The sequence below is a fragment of the Phymastichus coffea genome, unplaced genomic scaffold (genome assembly GCF_024137745.1).
Source record: "Phymastichus coffea isolate CEN01 unplaced genomic scaffold, Cenicafe_Pcof_1.1 PCOF00035, whole genome shotgun sequence".
NCBI classification, from domain to species: Eukaryota; Metazoa; Arthropoda; class Insecta; order Hymenoptera; family Eulophidae; genus Phymastichus; species Phymastichus coffea.
This window is the reverse complement of record NW_026706846.1, coordinates 2,716,199-2,744,180: the sequence shown is the minus strand read 5'-3', so window position 1 is coordinate 2,744,180 and position 27,982 is coordinate 2,716,199. Positions and strand designations below refer to the sequence as shown.

Genomic DNA, 27,982 nt, shown 5'->3' with positions numbered 1-27,982 from the left:
TTCCTAAAGCATACTTTTCCTTTATTTAACTCTGTTCAGATAAACTATTAATCATATACTGTGTCCATCCGTATTTTGGATTATATATATTCAATAAAGGAGGTTCTTCGTCAATGAGGGGCGTATATAAATTATAAATTTTCCTATATTTTTGCATGATACTCTCACTAATAACAGGTTTTACTGCGTTACTTTCGTTTATGCTATTGTTATTATTGTTTATTCTTGTACTGGTGTCGTACAAAAAAATTTTACCTATGATTCCGTGATACGGCATTTGACAATTTGCTACAACATAAAATACTATTTCATTTCTAGCTATTGTTAACTTGACAAATCCACATTCTTGATAATCATCTTCAGCAAAAATACTCTGCATGGGTAAAATATTGGACATTTGGATAGGTATATCGTCTGGTACACAGCAGGATTTAATGATATTGGTAGTGGAAGTAGAATAAATTAAGAATTGAAACTCTTCACCTGTCTGTTTGCTAATAAAAGAGTAAATTAGATTCTTAATTTCTCTATCATTCTGACGCATGTATTTTACATTGACTGGTTCTATCGGATATCGTGATAATGCATCGGCTGTCACAGTGGCTTTGCCTGGGCGATAAATTATCTCATAGTCATATTCAGAAATTTGAAAACGCCATTTCAAAACCCTGGTATTGAGGTCGGCTGACTTATACCAAACTAAAGGTTAGTGATCGGTAATAATGGTGATTTTCTTTCCGAAGACATGATTTAAATGCTTTGATACTGTGAATAATCGCAAGCGCTTCTTTTTCGTAAACCTCGTAATTCAACTCCGGACCACGTAGTACTCGAGAGGTGTATGCGATAAGTTGGTCCGATCTAATAGTGCCTTGTGAGAATATTCCTGCTATTGCAATTCCAGAGGCATCAGTACGAATTATGTAATCTTTATCAAGATTTGGGAATTGTAATAATGGAGTGCTACACAGCAACTCTTTAAGTTCAAAAAATGAACTTTCGATTTTATCTGTCCATTCAAACACCGTATCTTTTTGCAAAAGCCTGGTCAAAGGTTTAGCAATTTTCGCAAAATCTTTAATGAATCTACGATAATAACCACATAATCCTAAAAATTGACGTACAGCTTTAACCGACTTTGGTCTTGGGAATTCCTACACTGCTTCAATTTTTTTTGGATCTGGCTCTAGACCATTTTCACTTATTACATGACCTAAGTAATTAACTCGTCGCATTAAAAACTGCCTTTCATAATCTTTGAACCAACATTCGGAATTTGCGATCATGTTCTTCAAGTGTATTGGCATATATAACTATATCGTCTAAATACACGAACAGACCTAGCTCTTGAAGTCCGCGGAGCAACGTATTCATTAAACGTTGAAAAGTCGCGGGCGCATTCTTTAAACCGAATGGCATACGCACAAATTCATAGTGACCGAAAGGAGTACTGAAAGTCGTTTTATGCGCATCTTTTGAGTGCATCTTGATTTGGTAAAATCCCATGGCGAGATCGAACACGGAATAGAATCTAGCACTTCCTACTTGGTTAAAAATTTGTGTAATGTTAGGTATTGGATACGAATCAGCAATTGTTTTTTCGTTCAATCCTCTCATGTCCAACACCATTCTTCCATTACTGTCTGTTGCCTTAGGTACGATCCATATGGGGATGTTGTATGGTGAAGTAGATTCTTGTATTATACCAACTTTTATTAATTTTTCGACATGATAGTTAATCTTATCCTTCATCGCGTGAGGAAATTAATACTGTCTACTACTAACTGGTACATCATCGATTGTTCTTATTTCATGCAAGACAAGATCGGTTCCCGGTAGCTTGTCGCTATGAAGATGGAAGACATCTCGTACTTCCTTAATGAGATTGACAATGTAACTCTTTTCAGTCTCGTTCAGGTGACTTAAATCTAAATAATCTTCTATGCTTTTATTATTATCTTCGTTGGATTCATCTAAGATTACGTCGGCTATTCCTAAATCATTATCTATATCTTCTATATCTAATTCCTTGTTAACGCTGTCTTGTGCAATACTATAAACGTGTCTGACGGCTGAATTAAACGGTACTCCAAAATCTAAGGGTATCGATTCGTTTAATATTTTATCAAACTCGTCAGGACTAAGTTGCACTTCATTGACGTGTGGTCTTAGCATGATTTTTCCTAGGTCTCGTTCTAATAATAGAGGTACAACAAAGTTTTCTCCTCTAAAATTATTGAATCCAAAGTCTATAATGGCTTTGGCTTCTTCGAGAAATAAAGCGCCTAATATTCCTTCATAAGTCATTCCAAAAGCATCATCGACTACACAAAAGATAGTGTAAGTGTCAAATATCCTTATTTCGGTTGTATCAAGGGTTGATATTATTTTTTTTCCTATTCTTCGAAATTGCGTTTTTTGCGTGGTATCAATTTCATTTCCAGGTGACAGAAGACGTTTCTTTATTAGATTGACTTCGGACCCAGTGTCTATTAGGAAATATTCTTTGGTCCTAGCTGATGGATTAACAACTTTGACCTTTGGAGAAACCTTTTGTATTGCATTAATACTAAATTCTTCTATTTCTTCTGTACTATGTAAATAACAAAAATTACTACATTGTACGAGGTCTGTCCGGAAAGTATCGGGCCTACTTTTATATTTTCGTGCTAGCGTTATTCTTTATCATCTGGTGGGTGGCATCCTCCAAAGTAATCCCCACTTGATTAAATAACACGGTTCCATCGATGTTTCCACTTTTCAAAACAGTCCTGGAACTCACTTTTAGGGATAACCTTAAGTACACTCGTCGCATTATTTTCAACCGTTGTTTTGTCATCGAATCGGTGTCCTTTGAGTGGTTTTTTTAGTTTTGGAAACACCCAAAAGTCATAAGGGGCTATGTTGGGACTCTATGGAGGTTGTCGAAGCAATGCGATATTGTGTTTGCTCAAAAACTGCTGCACAAGATTGGATGAGTGCGCTGGCGCATTATCGTGATGGAGAAGTACGGCCGTTTTCTTCTTACTGCATCTCGCAAACGTTTCAAAATTTGAACGTATTTTATTGATTGTCTGACCTGTTGGTGCATATTCGTGATGTACAACACCTTCACAATCGAAAAAAACAATCATCATTGACTTACCATTGCTCCGACTTTGACGTGCTTTTTTTGGTCTTGGCGATTCAGAATGCTTCCACTGTGAAGATTGTTGTTTTGTTTCAGGATCATAACCATAAACCCATGATTCATCACCTGTAATAACTTTTCTAAGCACATTATCATCATTATTGACCATTTCCAGATTGTCCAGAGCGATTTCTAAGCGAATGTTCTTCTGCTCTGCTGTGAGCAATTTTGGGATGAATTTCGCACATACACGTTTCATTCCTAAATTTTCGGTTAAAATTTCTGAAATGATAGTTTTTGGTATCCCAAGGTCTTCTTCTAGTTATCGCACAGTGATATGACGATATTGTTGATTGCAAATCGTACCCGCTCAATATTATCTGCGGTTTTTGTCGTCGAAGGTCGGCGGGAATGAGAATCACTATCGACAGAAGTGCGACTATCCTTGAACCGTTTATACCATTCTTTTATTCGTGTTTTGCTCATACACTCGCTTCCGAAGGCCTTTTGCATCATTTTAATAGTTTCCGAACTCGTTTTTCCGAATTGAAAGCAAAATTTGATGCAAATTCGTTGATCTTGTTTTTCAGTCATTTTTGACAATATCAAAATCCGACGAACTCGAAAAAGGCACTGTAAACAAAGACACGCTGCGCATGAACTATACGTCCGGCAGGTGTCAGTAAGTAACCAATAGATTCGTGAGGCTTTACTGTTGACGTTTCTGTCCGGTAGAGGTCGCTCGAACACTATGGGGCGAAGATATAAACACAGGCCCGATACTTTCCGGACACACCTCGTACATTATTTTCTTGAAATCGTATAATGTGATCTCCTACAATAAATTGTCGCGTTTGGAAATTTATTACAGAATTGCATTCTGAAAAATATGTAGCCCCTAAAACTACTTCACAAGGTATTGGAAAATCATCTGATACTAATTGAAATTCCGTCAGTAAACCAAATATCGATAGTGTAATTGTTCCTAATGTGATAAAGACCTCTGCCTATTCCTTTTAACTGTTTGCATCTAGTACTATTTATATGTTCTATGTAATTTTGAATCATTCCTATTTTCATTATGTTAGCTTCTGAGCCTGTATCAATCATAATTTGAAATTTGATATCACCTAAGAAGTTTTCATTAATTATTGGGACTTGAGCTGAGATCTTTGGTTCATTTGTTACGGTATAAGACTGAGCGATACCTCTGCCTCTTGTAATTTTTTTTTTTTTTTTTTTTTTTTTATTTAACGTCGCTCTATTTATGCTCCATCAGTGCTAATCAGCGACGGAGGCTTGCAATGTGTTTGACAACAAAGCACATGAAACTTTTTTCAGTGGTGCTTGTATCAATCAACAGGAACTGGGAATCGAACCCAGGCCTACCCGGTGCGAGTCCGTCGCCCTACCGACCGAGCCATTGCAGGCACAGCCTCTTGTAATTGATGCGCTTGATTCAAATTGGTTCTCTGCATTGCGCTCTGATGAGAGGACTGCTGCCCGTTTCCCTGAAACTGATGGCGATATGGTTGTCTTTTTGGATAATTAGCGATATAATGGCCTGGTTGCTTGCAATAAAAACAATTAGTGTTTGGAGTAACACTATTACTATTGTAACATTCTTTTGCTGAATGGCCTGACTTACGACATATTTGGCAAGTAACTTCTGTATCATGGTTGTTGCCTAAATTTCTGCGACACTCTTTCGCTGAGTGGCCAGGTTTATCACAAATTTGGCAAATAACTTGATTTATCATTCTTATTTGTGTTCGAGTTCGGCAGTCTGCAGCTATATGACCGTTTCTATTACATATTTGAGCAAAGTTAATTTATTTATTACATTATAAATATTAATTATAGTAATAAAACAAATAATACTCTAAATCCAAGATGAATATCTAAGACACATGAGTAAGAATTGGTTTCATTGATAACAGCTTAATTATTAAGGTTATCAATAAATAAGCAATTAATAATTTATTTAAACATATAATTGTTTATACATCGAAAACGTTAATTTTGTGCATAATAATGACAAATTTATAATTTATTAATCTTAATTAACTAATCTAGTATTTGCATTATAAGATTTTACAAAAAACCATTACAAATACGAAAATTTATTATAATTCAAATGTTTTTAACTAATTTAAGCATTTATTTTTCGAAATTACTTATACTAGTGATAAAGTATTAATATGTGTAAAATTTTATTATTGTTTTATTGTAAATATTTTGCTATCGCATTAATTAATTAATTAGTTAATAACTTTTGACGATACTTTTTGCGATAATTGTAAATTATACTAAAATGATTTATATCTACTTCTGTAGAGTTTACATGTTTTAAAATTTCATTATTACTATTTATTCTCTTGTAAATTTGAACAAATGATTTCGCTCAATTGCGTAAACAATTCGAAAAGAGCTGTCTTGCGAAAATAGGCGCGAAAATCTGTGTATAAATACGCTGATTTTTGCGCAAGCTAGCTTTCACTTCTAGCCTTGTAAAATGGGCGCATAAGATTGAGTAAACTTGGCTAATACCGAAGTTCGTTCTCTCAAGTGATTAACTGAGCAAATCCTCTCTTTCCTATTGTAATTTGTGCTCAACTCATATAGCACTTCGCGCCATGAGAAGCTTAGGTTAAATTATATCCTTTTATAAGAAAGACTTAAGCTCTGCTTATGGGACACTTCACACCATAAGAAACTAGGGTAAAGTCTATCTTTCCTTGAAATCTCACTCATATAATCATATATATTATTAATTATTTTATTTCAAAGTTAATATTTAGAACCATTTTGAAAATCGAAACAAATTCTTACTCATTAACACGACAGACCACAAGAGTTCGAACAATAATATAAATAAAAGGTGATACGAACAACACAAACAAAAGTCAACAAAATCATTCAATTCGCACTCAGTGAAAAAGAGGAAATATCGGCAACGATTCCAACACCAAATCTGAAAACAACTAACCTATCAGATACAGAACATCATGAAGCAGTAAATGAAATCGAAGCTAAAAATGCAACAGCCCTTCTGATGGTAGATGTTTTATACCAATTATTATTGGTAATGGAGCATATGATGCCCTTGTTGACTCTGGAGTGAAATTGTCTTTAGTAGATTCACAGATTACAAACAGATTTACTTCCAAATTATACAACGATACGAAATTACGGGGAAAAACAATAGACAAGCTTCCTTTGCAAATCGACTTTTACAGGCATACACAGAAATACAAGTTCAAAACAATGATAAACCTACTCGAACGACTCATTATATTAGTTTTGGACTTCTTAATGCAATGGAATATCCTTATACTCTTCCAAGAATGGAAATGGAAAGTACACAATGGCAAACGACACCACCTACAATCTAGACAGTTATCGCAGTAAGAGGCCTTTCTGGCTGAAAATGCCGGTTTAACAGAGATTATATCTGATCAGACCGAATGCATAAAAGAAATAGCAGACCGTATAATACCGCCCATGACTGAAAATTAGGAAGAACATCAATCGTAAAATACTTAATTGATGTAAGTGATAGCCAACCAATTAGACAAGGATTACGGCGAATGTCGCCAGCAATAGAGAAAATAGTAAGAGCCGAAATCCAGCAAATGTATTACATGGGCATTATCCACCCATTTAAAACTACGTTGCGTAGCGCACCAGTAAGGATACAGAAACCTAACAGGTCACAAGAAAAGATGAATACCCGCTACCTGATATGGACTTAATATTCTACAAATTGTGGCATGCCAAATACATCAGTAAGGTTGACTTTAAATACACATATTTCAAGTAGCACTAGAAGAATACAACAATACAGTCGTCGCTCACCAGTCAGCTTAGTATATTTATTCAACATAAAAGAGCCAAAAGGCAGATTAGGAAGATGGGTAGGTGATCTAATACAGGAATGTGTAACCTTCTAACATCGTAAGGACACGTTACACTGAGTATCTGACGCTGTATCTCGAATTCAGCAAGAGATCATTAAAATTTCCTCTTTCAAAACAGTGCAGTGTAACTGGTACCTAAAGAGACGTAGTGACCTACGTGAAAAATCGGAGAAATATCCGATTTTTCACATATGATACAGTAATAGATTCCGTAACCGAGGGCGAATCCACTTGAAAACTAGTTATCCATGAGGAATACCGTAACCAAATTATAAAAAATACTCCTTGCCTTACATCAGCAGGATATCTCGAAGTGGAAAAGACGTATAATCGTATCGCTCATGAATATTACTGGAGGGGCATGGACATAATTTTGTTATAAGATGCTCTCTATGCCAAAAGTTTAAGGTAGGACTACAAGGGTCTCAAGAACTAATGCGCCGACGAAATATTGACCAGCCATGAGCGGTAGTGGCAGCAAACATCATGGGATTTCCACGTAGTAAGAATCAATACAAATACTTGCTGGTTTTCCAAGATATATTCACACGCTGAATAGAAATTAAACCAGTACTGTCAAATGACGAGAAATCAATGGCAAAAGCGCTAGAAAAACGAATCCTATTCTACTGGGAGACACCTCATTATTTTCTGACCCACAATGGGAAAGAATATGTTAATAAACATATAGACAAAATCAAACAGCATATGGTATTAAATATACAACTACTGTCCTACATCGACCGCAAACAAATCCAGTGGACAGAAGCAATAGAACAATAAAAACTATGATAGTGAAGATGACCATTGCAATCAGGACAAACATTTAAATGAATTTAGACACGCTATTAAAGTAACCGTAATAAATCACGGCACACAGCCTAGGTCAGTGAAAAGCTTGCGACGAAAAGTAGAATCGACCTAACTTAAAATAACACTTGACCATAAAGATTGGCCAGATAGACTAAAAAGACTAGCTGACCTACAGGGACTGGTGCAGAGAAACCTAGGAAAAGCCTAACATAAGATAGAAGAAAAATACACTAAAGGAAGACGTCATGTAGAATATGAAATATAAAACATAGTACTATGTAAAACTCATCACCTATCGAATGCAACAAATCAATTCTTAGCCAAGCTAAGCAAAAAATTTGAAGGACTATTACGCCGGCTGGAACTCCGTCCGAGTATAGAACCCTTAAGTTCTACTGTTCAGATACTTTGAGGGTCTCTCAGCTGTCGCTGGGTGGGCAGGTGGAGAGAGAGCTGGAAGACTATCTAGGCGAAGATGCGAAGTTGGTAGCAACCGAAAAGAGGAAAACCATCACCTCCACTCTCCCCATCGCCGGGGTTACCTCGGCTGCCTGCCCATGACCTCGGAAGCCCCAGCTCCAACAACTGCAAGGCCATTAACCATTCCCAGGATGGATACCGTCGACCATATCCAGTCCGGAGGTTTAGTGCTTGCAATACGGGACCGCCAGTGGAAAGCGCTGTATATACAATCCACGGCGCTATCTTGAACTGATCGATCTGGTGGCTGCAGGAGATGGGTTAGACACATATTCCGACTATAAGCTGTCTGAACCTCTGACTAACCGCACAGCAACAACACCAGTAAGCCACAGCTAAGATGCTTTCCTGAAGTCGACTACACCGTCGAATTGGAGCTAGGTTCCGGTAGTTGACCGAGATCTCGACTGATTCCAAAGTCGATCCCTCCTTCGAGCCTACTTCAATAGTTAACAACTCGACCACAAATTCGGGAACTGTTCTCGCCCAAAAAAAGAGCAGTTCTGCGTGGATTATGGTTGAAAACGTGCCAATGTATATAACTCCCTTTTGACACGTACCATCGGCGGTACACTAACGTGCTGATACATCCCAGTGGAGACCATCGCCTTTCCACCAAGACCTCGACTGAACCCCAGCCGTTGGAGTGAGTAGGATGAGATAGCCCGACCATTGGCTACTTCATTCAGGTCTGGTCGGAACCAAGATCCAGCCCCCCCCCTACCATCAACATCAGGTAGCCCAGCCGAATTGGTACACTCAGAAGACGAAGGCACTACCTCCATCCTACCAGAAGGCAACCCGAGGGCGAGCTCGCAAACAGAACCACAAGGAACCAACCCATAGCAACCACCGACACCGGCCAACCGCCAGTACCAGTGCTGTACCTTGTACCGGGCCACTAGCTCAATCCGCCAAATCCTCGGTGGAAGAGTGGACGAGAAGAGGGAGGATCCACGGAACCGAAGAACATGAAGTCGACGCCAACTTGCGTCTGAGGAATTTACAACAAGTTCAGCGTACTCTCAGAGTAATGGAAGCCATAAAAAGGCGCAACCGCCGCATCAGGCTTAGGTATCACCATATCCAGCCGACGTCAACCAAGCTTAATTTTTTTCAATAAATGCCAGAATTACGCCCTGGCTTCAACTGACTAACATGCGTATTATTTCGTGACCTGACCTTCAGATACTTTTCCTTGACCAACCTCGGCTGACCTAGATGATTGCAAGGATACCAAAGAAGACTAAATTTTTTTGCTAATTTATTACTTTTCACCGCTGACTTCTGCTAGATCATTGATTGGTCGGGACCGAGTGTCATCTTCCAATTAGTAGACAGATCACCAGTGAGAAAGGAAATAGAGTTCGTCACTCGGTAACACTTGTCAAAAGTGTGGAAGAGATTGTTGAATTTATTTATTATTCACTTTTAAGTAAAACAACTAATAAATACAGTGTAAATAATACATTTTCCTTTAATTATTTTGGTTAAGGTATCACAGTAGAGTATCACATATCATAATACTATCACATAGATATAATACAAGAAATAAATATAAATATATAGAGATTTCTGCAGTCGAAGCCTAAAGTCAACATAACTGTACAAACATAAATAACTTAGAATTAGTTTGATTAAATATTAGACTTAAATATTATAGAAATAAAATTATAGAATTTTATACAAATTTTACGGCTAGAAAAGATTTTTGTTAAACTAGTGGTGCAGTAAAAAAAACCTTTATAAACATTGACATCAATCAAATAAGTTAATAATTAACTCCAGTATCACTTACTGCAGGGCTACGCGTCTAGTACGATAAGTACGCTCGTGCCCCTCTTTTAAAGCTGTACAGCGATATCTTACAATCCGTGACAGAGAGCTCTAGAGACAGGCACTTATAATCTGAAAGGACCTGCTGACCATCTCTGTCCTCGTTTCGGCAATCCTCAACTCCGTCTGACCCTCTCTATCCAGATATCTTAGCTTATGTTCATTAAAGAATGCATCCAGGCTGCCAGGCTCCTTCATTCGCAAGAATTATATAACAACAGGGACGTGAAATAATCCCTGTGAACATTCGAGCTAAGCCACTTCAATACTTGGCAATCCCTCCGCATGTATGTCATTTATGTCCTTTTTTTGTCCCGGAAATTATTGCTTTAGTTCGGTTTCCAACGTACCCGGCACCTACCCCCAGAAAATAAAGAGTAAAATGAGAACACCATGTGCCTACATATCACAGGATCACAGGAAGAGATTTTTCCACCACTCGTGGAGAATCCCATTCACTCCGCTCGATTATGAAGAAAAATGAAAGATAGCCAGATCTACGTAATTAAAGATCACGGGTTTTGAAGGCAAATCCCGCCATATTTACAGTCTCAATACCAATCTTTACGCTACCAGTATCTTCGAGCGCTGAGAGGAAAATCCCAGCGAATTGGCCGTTCAGCTCATCTAATGCGAATCCATGAGGCTCATCTCCACCCATCCCTGGCAAGAGGCCGAGTTGATGCATTTCCTTTCACATATTCTTACCATCATCGAAAGTGCCTGACAGATTATTATGAAGGTAGTTGATGCGCTTTTATTCCATAAGGACGTCTACCTCATCGCCGAGCTTGAGAAAATCGGTTCGAGATCCAACTGCCCAGTATATAATGTAACATTTGCGCAAAGCATCGCGTTTGTTGATAAGTATTTTCAACTCTGGACCAAACCAAGGAGTGTACTTTTTCTTAGGACAAACAGTTTTCTAGGATAAACACGAATAGCATCCTCCAGGTCACACGTGACAGACTTCGGGAACATCCAATCGCATAACCTGAGTATGTCGTCAATCTTTAAGGACAAATGCCTCGAAAGTTTCGGCAGGTAAAAGCTTATTTCACAGCAGATGGAGCATAAATGTCAATGGTAACATTTATGATGGCATGCCGGCCGAAACGAGGATACAGCTCGATTCTATGTTTTCCGATGTCGTTGCAATCGTGAGTCATAATTAGGTCAATCCACATGCAAGAATTACCTATGTGAGTCGGGTCTTGCTGCACCAACCTTAGAGATAACTCATTATTCAATTGTGCCAGAATCAGATGATGATGCGTCAGAGCATCATTCGAGCGAGAGGTTAAGTCGGCATTGAGGTCCTCTATGATAATCTTATGGCTAAATTTATCATAAAAATCCCTCATGACGTTGAACAAATGAGATATCCGCTGAAAAGATTTTAACCTTTTAAGTGTTGAAGTCTTTTAACCTTGTAGTTTTTGCATATGAAGAGAGTCACTGCACCCTTATTTACATTACTATCTCTATCACGGAATAACCTGGCATCTTCACGATATAGTCGACTACAATAGGACCAAGCCATATCTTGGCCAAACCAAAAATGTGGTAAGTAGGTTCTTCCGCTAAGAGCAGGTAAAAACTCTCAACATCAGCTCTCAAAGAGTTGATATCGAGAAATCCCGCTCTGAGGAAGTCAGTCAAAATGCTCAAGATGTCCGCTAGGCGGAGTTACGCTGCTACCACATCACTCCCAGCACTCCCTCCTCATGCAGCAAACTCTCCGGCCCTGCTCGTTGACATCCCCCCGTCCGATCCTGGCATACAGTTCTTGCGCGCATTTCTCTCGACGATTCCCTAGCTAACCTGACAGCCTATAGGTCTGTTGCCGTTTAGAAGGCGTACGTTTTTTCATCTGTCCATCGGCGAACCAGGCATCGCCCACCACCGTGCCACACATACCTGAAGCCAAGTTCCTTTACAATGAGCTTCAGGTTTTGTAAAATTTTAAATTTTGGTAGAGGCAGTATTCTATAAATAAAAATTTTCCTATAGGACACAAGAGACAGGTAAGCACCAGTCATCACTCGCTTGGCTTTCATAATTTCGCGCTGCAGATCCTTTTCCCCTAGGATCACATTACAAAAAGGCAAGGTCAGTCGTGCTCCATTCTGCACTGTCTCCCTCCTCACCATTGATACCCTTAGAAGTTCGCTGCCGAGGCCGTGAAACTCTAACGCCCGCAATATCCTCAGACACTAAGAAAGGAAAGACGACCCTAAGGGTCAGAAGATCCATTTTACTTATCCCCTTTTAGTATAATTGACAATTTTCACTGATCAGCCCATTTATGATAAGTCCTTGGCATCCCTCTTCTCAAGCCTCTAACTTCTTCTCTCCATACAAGGGCCTTCAATACCTCCATCAGGCCCACGAATAGCTCCACTGGAGTCTAAAGCAAGTGACTCAATGATTATACCTTTGTCATACTTAAAACTATCACTAATAACACTATTAACTATATACTTCGGACTGCACTTTTTATGAGTGATCCGGCAAGCACTCCGGATATCACCAAATTTGGTTTATACCATTTAAAGTTTCTTTTCTAAAAAGCAATTTCTCTCCAAAAGAGAGCTACATATCTTTGGCAGCTCATGTAACATTGAAGACTGATCTCAGATCACGCCCTTTAGTGCCATTCCTTCAAAATGCGTCCTTCAAAGGTTGTACTTTTCTCGGTCTAAGGTTATGGAGAGTCCAAGGTGGTATTTACCTGATCAACACACCGATGCATGAAAGCGTTCACATCATCGACTTACCTCTCGATGATGTCAAATCTCTGAAATAACATCTCCAGTGTTTTTATCAGGATCAGTACGTTATTAATACTAAGCAACTCCAGAGTCCCAATGTAGTGATCGTGAATTGTCTTATGTCCATCCGTTTTATTGCTCACTTCCATTGTAGTATCTTTTTGGAGCGATACAACCAATCTATGGCTGATCTCGAGCTCTGAGGCCTGAGTACCACCAACCCGCTCAGCAGAACAATGAGTCTCAGTCAGCGAAAAACCTTTGGCAACTCCCACAGACCGAAGCAAGCATTTCGGCAATACACCTCGCTCCTATATAGGAAAGAGTACGTCAAGAGTGATCAAGCGTTAACCAGTCGCGCAGATTACTCATCCGAACTTTCTTTGCAAGCATAGTTTATGTGACACTCACAGCAGCTTTAACTAACCAACTTACTGTCACTGTACTCGGAGTATTGCTGGTCGATGATGATAGAATTTGAACCTCAGTTCTACAGTTGTTGCATAGTCCATTCGTCCTATTTCCAGAACACTTCGAGTATCGTGGTTTTTGGCATACCATGCAAGATTTCAGCCTTCTGGTTGAGCTCTACCCGCAGATGATGCACTTTATTTCGCTTATTTTGACTTGAACAAAAATTAAATTTTAAAATTTGCCGCAATTCTGATGATGAGTGATAAAAGTGCGATAAAAGATAAAAGATAGTGCGATAAAAGAACGGACTCCCTGACTCATAAAAAGAAATCTTGCAATTGATGCTCTTAACACATTGAGCCTGCGGGAGATCGAATCATTAAATATACAAGCTCACACGAAGATAATGAGTACGGAGTTCTAGCCGTTTGAAGACGGAGCTGTGTCGAACACGACCTGACACGACCGGACATCTGACTTGAGGAGAAAGAGAGAGAGAGGAAGAGTCTTTTAAGAGAGAAAAAGAGTGAGAGAAAAAAGTACGAGAAATGAGAAGGACGAAAAATGTATAAGAAAGAAGGGGGCACGGATATAAGCCCCTCTTCCCCTTTACCGACTCTGCTCGATCATAAACACATCTGCTCAAATAAAATTGAATATTTTAGTCGTAGTTTTTCTGTGCTAATTTACGTTCTGCTAATAGTGGCAAAGAAAGACATATTTTTGCCATTATAAATTTTGAGCTATAAATTTGCTTTTGCCGTAGATCGAATTGGTTAACTTTTGTTTACGAAGTCAATTTTCAGTTGCAAGTATTTGCGAAAGCCAATTTGCGCCTCGAATGCAGAATTTGATGTAGTTCCCGGATTGAAATCGTTTTATCCGATGAGAAAAAATTTTTGAGAACCTTTTCACCTGATGTGTCTTTGAAAATATACATACAAAATTTGTACATAACTTATACAAAAATTTTATAGGATTTGTTCAAGACTTGTACAAGTTTTGTACTAAACGACAGATGGGACAATCGAAAATAATTGGTTGCATATAGTTGCTTGTAACTTGCAAGAAAAATTGTGACTGGATATATAAGCTAAATCAACCAGTGCGTTAACGATCTCAGTTTCGTGATTTCAGGGCTGCGGGATAATTTTTGTAATACGTTATACTACGTGTTAGGTTTGAACATCGTACAAGCATACTGCATTTAAATCACAAGTAAAATAGTTAATTATTGTAAAATAATAATGAAAATAATTATTTTTAAATAAATAGTTGTCAAATTCTCACGGAAGTAATTACGAAAGATTTCATCCTCTATTTTCGGGAGGACATTCATTAAATAAAAATTGATTAATATACATTATATAACGAGGAAAATTTATTTTATAATATATAACAAGGCGAATATTTTGTCGAATAAAAAGGCGCGCGTACTTGACTGTGAGTATGTCGCCTGATGGACGAATCAATGTCGCTGGAGGTTACGTATGCGCGCGGCCAGCGAGGAAGCGAGGTTTCGTGCGTCAGCAGCGAAGCTTTCGAATTTTGCTCCTTCTCGTCGTCGATCTTATTCAATAAGATTTATCGGTTGTTGGTATCCCGTCAAAGAACTCTTCTTCTTTGCTGAATTGGTTTCTCTGCGATATACTGAAAGAAGCGTGGACCTTCACGCATGCGGATGTCACTTGTAGCTTCGATAATGTGTGAAAGAGATTCGTTTTCCCAATAAATCTTTGTCCGCAACTTTATTTACTAAATAATTTACGCAGAGATTCGGAAGGGAAAATGCTTCGGCTACTGACCAACCTGCCGAGCATACAGGTTGCAACATTTGCGCGCGAGAGATTCTGGAACGGGAAGAAGAAGAAGTAAATCAAACTCAATTACAACTCCTAATACCAACAATTTATTAAATTATAAACAAATAAAATATAAAAGAAAATATCAAACTTAAATAAAGAATAATAAAAAAATTAAAAACAAACAAACAAACAAAATTTCGCGTATGTGTTCTGCTCGGACAAGCACTCGAGGCGAAGCGATGTCTACGGAGAAATATTCAATCATTGCAAATTGGCATTTCTACATGACATGCAATGGTGAGCCACTCCGGCGGATTCGGAAAATCAAAGGTCACTCAGCGGCTGCATTGCTACTCACTGCGGAGAACTAAATCGTGTTACGTCTTACGACGCATCCTTTTTGTAACAACTGCACACTCGTGAAATTCAAAGCTTCTAAAACTATTCGCACGTCAGCAGAAAGCTGACGAAACGCGAGGTAAATGACACTCCGAAATAAAGTTGTTACACCTTGCGACACATCCTCTTTTGTAACAAATGCATATTCAGGAAATTCAAAACTGCTAAAATATTCACACGTCAGCAGAAAGCTGACAAAACGCAAAACAAATAGCACTCCGAAATAAAGCCACCGAGCACAAGAATGTATATTCAGCAAAAAACAAAATGTCACAATTCAATACTGACCTGAAAATTAACATATAAAAAGCAATGAACATCATTACGAGTCAGTTGATCAGTAGTCAGTCAGTCAATAAGTACCTGTAAGACTCAACTCCGTACACACTGGTCCGACAATTGGTGATCATTTTACTTAATAAACTCACGACTGTTACAAAGTAATATCGTGCAAGTATTATTCAACAACCTATCCTATTCAATTCAACAAGCAGTTAGAGCCTGCTACACTCATACAATCCAACAAGCAGTTAGAGCTTGCTACATTTTATCAACAATTAAAAGCTACAATTATCAAGGTAGTACAATCATCAGACATACATTTCTACATATATTTATTATAAGTGAGACATATCCGACCACTAGTCAACATATTGGAACGTCTCATTCATTAGCTATTCGTAGTTGATGCACGAGACGTAACAATTGGTTCCGGTACGAAAAATACATTCGATTGAGATAAAGGAAATTATTTTTATACATATTAAAACTTAGTTCTTATTAATGAATTAACGCATCAAACATAAAAGAAAGAGTTCGAAAACCGCGGATATACGAGTAGGCGTCGTATTACAGAAGTAAGCAGCACACGTCACTTTCTTTCATAGTAACGGAATTTCAAAATTGCAATTTTGCGAAATTATGAAACTAAGACAACAGCAGAAACAAGTGACCGAGAAATAATTTTCAGCCAGTAGGTCAAATACCATACGTAGATAGAATTTCCTTTTTTCTTTTCTTTTTCCCCTTTTATTTTTGTCATCTCAATAAGAAATTGTGTTTCCATATACTTCTACCATAATTTTTTGCTAACAATAATTTACCTTATTTTATATATTTTTCCTACTTCATCTATTTTGATTTTGTCGAATTCCCTTTGTTTATCCCGTTTATTACGAAAGTGCAATAAATGAGCAAGAAGTCCAGCACAACGAAGGACACATCATCCATAATTAGGAAACTTACGCGATCACAAATCGACAAGAATCCAAAATTAGAAGACCTTTTAGAAAAAGGACTGGATGAGATAGCTTTCAAAAAGAGTAACAAGCTACAAAGATCGCCTATTAAGACCAAGACCCAAGAAGAAATCGTAAGAAAAGAGAAAAACACAGGAGCAATAAAGAAAATCGTACCAACAGTTGACCAATTAGTTGATTTAACAGAAAAACAAACAAATAAAACCGACTACACTGATTCAGACAAATATTCACTATTAAACCAGACGTTTGACACATTTGACTCAGAAAAACACGATAGATATTCAGACATTGGAGGATTTTTAGGTGAACAAAGCCTAATATTAGGGACACCAAAAGATATATTATTCAGCATAAACACAAACGAAGAATCTGTCTACACAAAATACTCATTACCAAAAAACTCTGACGAACCTATTAACCGACAACAGAACATCGAAAATTCAAAAAAAGACATTAGAAAAACAAACAAAACACAATACATAAACGAAAAGGAGAGTGAAAGAAACACTCAGCAAATTCAAAGACAAATTCAAGAAAACCAACGTATCACAAGTCCAGCAACAAACCCAATAAACATGGCAAATTCACACCCAATCAAATTATCACTTAAAGAATTGGTAAATTATGTTCCGGACTTCGATGGCAAAAATATGCCACCCGCAAAGTACATCAGAAGATTACGACGAGTAAAAAATTTAGTAGAAGACCAAGATGAACATAATGCAGTAGAACTATTGAAAGTGAGAATGAAGGGAGAGGCAGAAGAAGCTTTAGGAAACAGCTGTGTAGAAACAATAGACGAATTAATTACAGCAATACGAAGTCTATACCCAATTCAAGAAGACATACACGAACTGCGTGTTAGGATACGCAAAATAACACAAGGAACTACAGAATCAATTATCCAATACACAAATAGATTATGTCAATTGGTATTAGAAATAAAAGAAATATATAAAATACAAGAAACAAATGAAATAGCCAGGAAGAATTTCTACGAAGAATTAGATGCGGACGCAGCAAAATGTTTCAAAAAAGGAATGCGAACGGAAATAAAATACGAACTGGGTAATGAGACAACATTACAAGAAATGTCCAAAAAAGCCATAGAAATTGAAAATGACATAAATATTAGAAAAACAACAGATAGTATAACAATTAATAACACATATGCAGAATACAATGATTATTATAGACCTGAATTACCAAAAAAAATCATGATATGTCAAATTTGCCATGACCTCCAACACGAAGCACTATTTTGCCATTCTGCAGCATGCGTCTATTGTAAGGGATCAGATCACTTTTCTAATAATTGTAAAAATTCATTAGACAAAATCAATTTGATATGCAAATACTGCAGCCAAAAAGGACACTCAATAAGCGCTTGCCCACTGAATAAACGAAGAAATATCCATTGCCAATACTGTCAAGAATTAGGACATGAGGTAGGTCAATGCCCCTACATTGCCGACTACATAAAATGCTGGAAATGTGGAGAAACAGGACATGAAGCCATTAAGTGTAAAAATAAGATCACACAAAAGGTAAATAAATGCGATATTTGTGACGAAGGAAGTCATTCAACGCAAGAATGCCCTGAGGTCTTTTGTAAAAATGCAATAAAAAAGGTCACTCTATCAAATTTTGCACAACAGGTAAAAATAGATCACCTTATAGAATATGCACCCTATGCCAAGAACAGGGACACGAAGAACAAGATTGTGAAGAAGCGCGAATATATTTCACAGAACAAAGAAATAAATCAAGTTACAAATGCCAATTATGTGATCAATTAGGTCACACAGCAAAGTACTGCAGAAAAATCGCGAATACACAACAATCTGCAAACCCTCAGCAAAATCAGCAAAACTATAACACTTACAATAGAAACCACAACAACGGATACAGAAACAATTTTAACAATGATCAAAGAAAAAAATTCTGCGCTTATTGCAAAAATATAGGTCACATAGCAAGTGAATGTAGGAAATTACAAGCACTAAAAAATTATCCAACTCAAAATATTTCAATCACATGCGAAGGTTGCAACGAAACTGGACATAACATAGATAACTGTGAAAAAATTAAAAGATTACAAGAAGAAAGAATATTTTGCAGAATCTGTAAAGGTGTCGGTCATACAACAGAACAATGTCGCAAACATGGGACAAACTCGGAAAACTCTGGAGCTCCTTTGGGAAGGAACGCCTAAAGAATGAGCAGACAATAAAAACGTTCCAGGACAAAACACTCACTCTCCCAACACAAACAAAACATCATATAGATACATACAGCAAATTCAAAGAAAAAATAAAGGAAATAGAGAGTACCATGCTACAGACAGATATAGCTAAAAATAGCACTGATATTAACCAACAAATTACAAATGACTGTACCAAAATATACATTATTAAACTAAAAAACCTGCTCAAGTACATAGAAATAGCCGAACCAAATTCGAATAATAAACTGCAACTACTAGTAGACAGTGGAGCACAACTAAATATTATCAAAAATAGCAGCATTCCACAAAAGCAGTTAAACAGAAATGAACAAATATCTATATCAGGAATCACAGAAGACGCAATAAGCACAATAGGTTCAACACAAATGTATATTGCAGATGAACCATTTGATTTCCATGTAGCACCGGATAACTTCTCTATTCCTTACGATGGAATAATAGGAATAAATGCCTTATCCAAACACAAATTAAGATTAGACAGAGGATACTTGGAAATAAATAATCAAAAAGTGCCATTAAAAGAAATCACTAGCAGAAATCAAACAAACACATTTACAGTACAAACCTCAAAAGAAATTAATGAACATCATGACACATGGAAACCCATAGCATTTGATAAAAGATACATATTAAGCAAAAATGATATTGAAATAAATACGATTACACACAGCAAAGAAGTATCAATACATAAAGATGTAATTCAAATCCTAAATATAATAAGCGACATACAAGAAGAAACGAAAAATAGTACGAATGATCAAATATATGGGAATCCAGAAACAAAAATATCTCAACCTAACTATAACTCAAGCATAACACAATTTATTGGAAACATTAATAAAGCCCTGGAAGACGAATCCAATGAAACCAAGGAGAACTATACTATTAATGATTATTCAAATTTTTGCGACACATTGAGAGATAACGTTGCAGGAGAGATCGATAGAAAATATGACAAAATGACGAACCTTCACATTATAAATGATATAGAAAATAACTTCAAAAACATCAATGAAAAATTCACACCTAAAGAAACTAATTTAAAACCAGCACATATATTTACAACTACGCACAACGAAATTACACAAAAAGAGACACAAGAACATGAAATAACAATACGACGAAAGCAACTGATAGATACAATAAATTTAGAACACCTGACTCAACGAAAAAAAGAAAACATAAAAAATTTAATACTGTCATTTGAAGACATATGCTGGTTAGAAGGAGATAAACTTGGCCAATGCAACATAGAAGAACACGAAATTAATTTAACTGATGATAAACCAGTATATGTTAAACAATTTCCTCTGCCATGCACACTCAAGCAAATCGCATGTGATGAGACAAAAAAGCTAATTACAAATAACTTAATTAGACCTTCAACAAGTGCATTTAACGCGCCAGTATGGATTGTGCCAAAAAAGGGATTAACAAAAGACGGAAAGAAAAAATGGAGAATGGTGATAGATTATCGAAAATTGAATGCAAAACTATTCCAGATCCATATCTTATACCCAATATATTGGAAATTTTCGACTGCATAGGAAAAAACAAAGTTTTTACCACTATCGATATGGTTTCCGGATTTCATCAACTAAAAATGAAAGAGTCAGATATACATAAAACGGCATTTAGTATCCCTGGCATGGGACGTTTTGAATTCAAAGTATTACCTTTCGGACTAATAAATTCACCTAGAGTCTTCCAAAGAGCACTAACAAAAGTACTCGGAGACCTATTGGAAAAAGGGTTCTGCTACCTATACATCGATGATATAATTATCGTTGCAAATACGGTTGAAGAACATAATGAAAGATTCAAACTCATAGCAGAAAAATTAAGAATAGCAGGATTAAAAATTGAAACGAGTAAATGCAAATTTTTCCAAAAGGAAGTAGAATTCATAGGCCACATTATAAGTGAAGAAGGTATCAAAACAGACCCAAAGAAAATAGAAGCAATAAAGAAATTTCCTATCCCGAAAACTATCAAAAATATCAGAGAATTTTTAGGCCTAACAAGCTATTATAGACGCTTTATTGGACACTTTTCACAAATAGCAAAACCTATCATAGATTTACTACAAAAAGAACAACCATTTATTTGGACTGAAGAAAGACAAGAAGCTTTTGAAAAATTAAAAAACGCCCTATGCACAACTCCAGTTCTTCAATACCTAGATATGGAAAAACCATTCATCATTACAACAGACGCTTCAAACTACGCGCTGGGTTGTGTACTCTCTCAAGGAGAGATCGGTGACGACAAACCAATAGCATTCGCATCAAGAATCTTAAAATCAGCAGAGAAAAAATACCATACATACGAAAAAGAAGCACTTGGCATAGTATTCGCAATAAAAACATTTAAGAATTACATATATGGAAACAAATTTACCGTCGTTAGTGATCATAAACCATTGTTATCCTTTAAATCAGCAGACAACAATTCAAGAGTACAAAAATGGAGACTAAAACTGGCAGATTATGATTATGACATTATCTACAAACCTGGCAAAATAAATACAAATGCCGATGCACTCTCACGAAATCCGATAGAAAATATAAAAATAAACGCAGTTACCAGAGCACAAAAAGCAAAACAAGAATCAAAAGAAATAGTAACAAATGAACAAGAAAAACAAGAGGAACAAATCAAAATAATAAGAAAACAAGACAAAGAAAAAAGAAATAGAAATAAAATTATTACACAAACACGAGTACATATAGATGACGAAAATACAACACGGAAACAACATAACATAAGATTTACGAAAAAACCCATCGAATCAAGAAAAGACAACATCATACATTTTATCGATTACAAACATCAATCATTAGATAACACAACAGAAAGTCTAATGAAAATCAAACATATACAACCAGACAAAAATCTACAGCCCCAAGAAATTGAAATAATACAGTCAAGAACAAAAAACATCTTCATAGCCTGTCTTGACACAAGACAGTCGGCTATGAGAATAAAGGAAAATCTCAAAAGTCTCTTCAAATTATTAAGAACATTAATAATTCGCAAGAGAATAAAGACATTCAGCATCTCAAAAGACCTACAATTAAAAAACATACACTGGACTGAAATAGAAAACATTCTAGCGACAACATTCGAAAACTCTAAAACTAAAATTATCATTTGCCTAAATTACATCGACTACGTAAAACTCACAGACCGAGACAATATATTCGACCAATATCACTCAAGCGCACTAGGAGGACATTCGGGAATCAACAGAACATGGAATAGAATAAAGAACAAATACTATTGGGAAAATCTGAAAACTGATATAGAGAACCGTATTAAAAATTGTGAAATTTGTCAAAGAAACAAACTAAAAAGAATAAAAACTAGACAACCAATGATAATAACGGATACTCCCATGAAAACATTCGACAAAATCGCAATGGACATAGTAGGACCTCTAAACGTTACTAATAATCAAAATCAATACATTCTTTCTATCCAAGACCTCCTCTCAAAATTCATAATAGTTGTTCCACTCAGTGATCAAACGGCAGAAACAATTGCAGATGCCCTAATTAAAAGATTTATATGTATTTTCAGTTCACCAAAAGTAGTCCTCACCGACAGAGGAGCAAACTTTACAAGTAAAATTTTAAAAGCCATTGCTCGTAGATTTAAATTTGCAAAAATAGAAACCACCGCATTTTCACCACAATCAAACGGCTCCCTAGAAAGAGCACATCACCCCCTTTGTGAATATTTAAAAAATTTTTCTAGTAAAAAAATTGAATGGGATAATTTATTAGAATTAGCCCAATTTCATTACAATACAAGCATTCACAACGCACATAGATTTACTCCGCATGAACTGGTCTTCGCTTATCCACCACGATTACCATCTAGTGAACCATTAAAAACTTCAGAACAATTGCCAACATTTAATAATTATCTATCCACACTTATACAAAACATGCAGGATATTGCATGCTTAGCGCGGGAAAACCTCATAATAGCTAAAGAAAGATCAAAAAAATATTATGATCGCCACATAAACCCTTGCAATTTCAAAATAGGAGATCAAGTGTGGCTCATTAAAGAACCTAAACCGGGAAAATTAGAAAAGAATCAAAACCTGGGTCCTTTTGAAATATTAAATATCACAGACAAACATAATGTAACAATAAATAAGGGTGGAAAACCGAATACAGTTCATGCAAATAAATTAATATTACACAAAAGTATATGAAATGATAAACCTTTCTCTGTTTTAGGACAAACAAATCATGAATTCAAAAATAACGTTATTCATTACATTTTTTCAAATTACTTATGCATACATTGGATATCACTGCGGCACCACAAACACAAATATCACAGCATTCTCTCTAATGGACGCTGACGAATGCGACTTTAAAACCGAAACAATAAACTCAACAATAGCAAATATAGAACTTATCCAAGCAGCCGAATTTAGAAATATTCCAGTACATCAATGCAAAATTGAAATCCATCGGACAGTATACCAATGCGGACTATTCGGACGCCTCGAACCTGAACAAAATGGAGAACAGGAATACTTGTATGAATTGAGCCATGAACAATGCCAAACTATCCACGAAACGAGAATTTTTAAGTATGACAATTTTCATACGATTGCTGATTTAAAAATAAACGCCACAACAACCAAAGGCATAGACTTCGCTGGCGATGCAGGAAGCTGCAGCGGCGTAGCCTACGCAGATAGGTTCGGATCATGGAGTAAGGTACTTGTTCAAGGCACAATAAAAATCACATTAATACAAGCCTATGCGAAAATTAGTCTGAATAATGATAAATTACATTTAAGCTCAGGAACGATATGTAAATTTTCAGACACAACTTGCGTAGACTCTGACGGGGGTTATACATTTTGGGACATTTTACCTCAGGAAGAATGTTTTACTAACACTTACGATATTTTATATAAAGGTCCAGTAACAAAATACTTTAACACACACAATGACGACATAATATACATGGTAAACACTAGCGACACGACCTTTGCTTTAACAGCTAAAGACAAAATATTGAAATGCTACAGAGAGTTCACTAGAACAGAACACCCAAAACTCTTTATCGCGGAAGAAAATAATAACTTCAACAGATACAAATTCGATAAAGATACGGTTACTAGCAAAAGCAAGGTTAACATCGATTTATTCACATACGTAAATTCTAAATTTGTATATGTCGAAAAGCATTTGGGCAGACAACTGAACGATCTTTACAGAAAAATCATTACAGATAGGTGTGAAGTAGAGAGGAAAACATTACAAAACTCCCTATCCCTTGCAACCCTCTCCCCTGACGAATTCGCATACAATATCATGAAAAGACCTGGATACATTGCCAGGATCGCAGGAGAAGCAGTTCATATCATAAAATGCATCCCTACTGTAGTGAAGGCACAGCACCTTAGCGAATGCTACAGCGAATTACCAGTAATTTCAGGCAATGAAACCTGGTTTCTTACTCCAAAAACGCATATCCTCAAAAGAAGAGGTACTCCAATGAACTGCAACTCCATCATACCTACATACTACAAAGTAAATAACAAATGGATAAAACTAACACCGAAACCAACGGAAACAATATCACCACAAACACTCAAACCAAACACAAACATAAATTGGAAATTTGAATCCATAGAGTCATTAGCAACTAGCGGCATATACTCACAACAAGAATTAGATCAACTACAACAACAAATAATGTTCCCCATGGAAAAAGCATCTCTGCTAAATATTATAGCTAAAGAGATATCAGGAGAAGGAACAACAGGGAATATTTTTACAGAAAATACACTTGCAAAATTGGCAGAAAGCACATGGAATCACATGTTCAACAAGCTAGTCATGTGCGGATCAATCTCATCAGTAATCATCATGATATTAATAATACTGCAAATAACAAAATTGACAATTGACACCATCATCAGAGGATATACGCTGCACATGGTTTATGGCTGGTCTATGAACCTACTATGGGCCTTCTTTAGCTCAATAACCCACCTGTTAGTGACACTAGGACAACAAAACCACAACAGTATGACAAAAATTAATAAACAAAATGCAGAAATTGAACTAGACACAATACACACAAACCTGAACGACACAGACGTCAAGATACAAATCTACCCTGATACCCACTGTCCTATTCCTCAACAAAACTTACCTCTCGAAACAACAATAATCAAATACAAACATGACCTATTTTCAACAAAAATCTAATTGTCATGTCGTTCAGTACCCCAAATGCTTTACGTCATGGCCACATTTTAAGCGGGGAGGGAAGCGAGATATTCGCTCTAGAATATTAGGCTGAGATGACAAAGGAATTGAAATAAAAAACAAAGATTTGTTCTTTTTATCTAAAAACAGAAAAAAATATATATTTATTTTTACAAAATTACAAGCATATTCGCAAATATAATCACACTCAGATACAATTGCAATTATACCGGTGGTCCACACTTGGACCTACAATCACATTATAAAAATCACTAAACACTTCTACGCATACCCTACGGAAACCATTGCAATAAACTAACAAACCATAAAAAAATAAGTCACGAAGACCCCAACTATCTTCGTCTGGCACATACTCCCCCAGGAAGAAGGCCGTGCGCGTCACTCGGTCGCAATGCCGTAGAGTCCGCACCAATTGCCATCTCTGCAACTAACAAAGCAAACAGGAAACAAATTAATCCATATATATAAAAATACCAATATACATTGCAAAATACTTACATCTATCCTCACATACTTCCGGGTTCCGGGTTTCGGCCCGGCAGGAAGGGGCAAGCCCTCTCGTCTGGCTTTCTTCACAGCACGTGCCAATTGAATGCTGCCAATCCGCAAACTAAAAAAGAAAAAAAAATATATATATAATAAAAATAACAACAAAAAAAAAAAAAAAAAAAAAAGCATGGCAACAAGAATTACAATCAATCTTTAATACTTACACAGGCCATGAAATAACGTTTCCTTGGGAACCCGAACATCGTAAACTGAAAAACTTGAACTGTACAAAGTCGAGCAACTGCACTCCTTATATACTAAATAAAATGTACATACCACAAAATCTCTGTATAAACCGCAAACTAGTAGCTTTGAATTTCAGAAGTATTTTTATGCAAAACATTGCAATCATATTGCAATGTCTTAGGCCCTGGGGTGTTACGTCTTACGACGCATCCTTTTTGTAACAACTGCACACTCGTGAAATTCAAAGCTTCTAAAACTATTCGCACGTCAGCAGAAAGCTGACGAAACGCGAGGTAAATGACACTCCGAAATAAAGTTGTTACACCTTGCGACACATCCTCTTTTGTAACAAATGCATATTCAGGAAATTCAAAACTGCTAAAATATTCACACGTCAGCAGAAAGCTGACAAAACGCAAAACAAATAGCACTCCGAAATAAAGCCACCGAGCACAAGAATGTATATTCAGCAAAAAACAAAATGTCACAATTCAATACTGACCTGAAAATTAACATATAAAAAGCAATGAACATCATTACGAGTCAGTTGATCAGTAGTCAGTCAGTCAATAAGTACCTGTAAGACTCAACTCCGTACACACTAGTCCGACAATTGGTGATCATTTTACTTAATAAACTCACGACTGTTACAAAGTAATATCGTGCAAGTATTATTCAACAACCTATCCTATTCAATTCAACAAGCAGTTAGAGCCTGCTACACTCATACAATCCAACAAGCAGTTAGAGCCTGCTACATTTTATCAACAATTAAAAGCTACAATTATCAAGGTAGTACAATCATCAGACATACATTTCTACATATATTTATTATAAGTGAGACATATCCGACCACTAGTCAACATATTGGAACGTCTCATTCATTAGCTATTCGTAGTTGATGCACGAGACGTAACAATCGTTCGGAGCCCAAGACATCGCAAATGTCATGCGGGCAACAGTGTGGAATCAAGAGGAGCGAAAAGAAAAAGTAAAAAAGTCACGCTGTCGCTATTCTTCCCCAATTACCGCACCTTCTCCTCTTGGAGACTCGGGCGACGGTGGCGATGATGCAAACGCCGATAAATCTGTTGCAGTAAAAGAGGACAACCCGGCTTTTTAGACCAATAGCTAACAAAACTAAAACGCAGAATCCTGCAGCGATCCGCGGCATGAATACTCATCGTTCTCTTGGTACCCCTTTTTCGTCCCCTTTTTCTCTTCTCTCGCTCTTTTATATTCTCTCTCTTCTCCTTCCTCGTACGCCTTTTCGCCATCACGATCTACCAGAAGTTGCGCAGCTCATCCGTTCTAAACTGCTAATCCGCAGCTCAAATCATATAAATCGGGTATTAGTAATGCGCTAATGCGCATGAGTTGGAGAAAAGAAGAGTACAAGCTGAAAGGTGACGTTCAAGTGTTGAAGCTTTATTACGGCCTAGACCCTCCAAATGTCGTTGTTTGGGCGATATACAACGAATACAAAACTAGAAATTAAGGTAGCTGCAAGCAATAATTCGAATAATGTGAGAGAGAGAGATAGAGAGAGAGGGAGAGAGAGAGAGAGAGAGAAAGCGCACGCGATGTCTGAAGGCTGTTCGCTGACAATTACACGCCTAGCGCAGGTTCCTAAAATCGGATGCTACCTTAATATGGCTCCAGTTGCTTATGAGCCAACTGAAAGACAATGTCGAACCTCGTTACTTTTCTCTTCGCTCCTTACAGAGGACGTAGCTGTCCCGGGGAAGATAGTACAGCGCCTACGTACACGGTCGCGAAGATTAATCTGCGTCACTCGCCTTGCCCTAGAAGGTACCTCTACACAGAGCTAGCTCGCCTGTGGAATCTCGCACCAAAAGTCCCGAGATGTACAACACTTCAAGCGTAACGATCA

The 27,982-nt window shown here is 36.9% G+C and overlaps 1 protein-coding gene across 1 annotated transcript in view; it reads left to right on the top strand.

The window, feature by feature from the left end:
* The window catches only part of LOC131663404 (MORN repeat-containing protein 4-like), a 297,631-nt gene that overhangs the window by 268,644 nt on the left and 1,005 nt on the right, over positions 1 to 27,982 (top strand). The window lies entirely within an intron of this gene.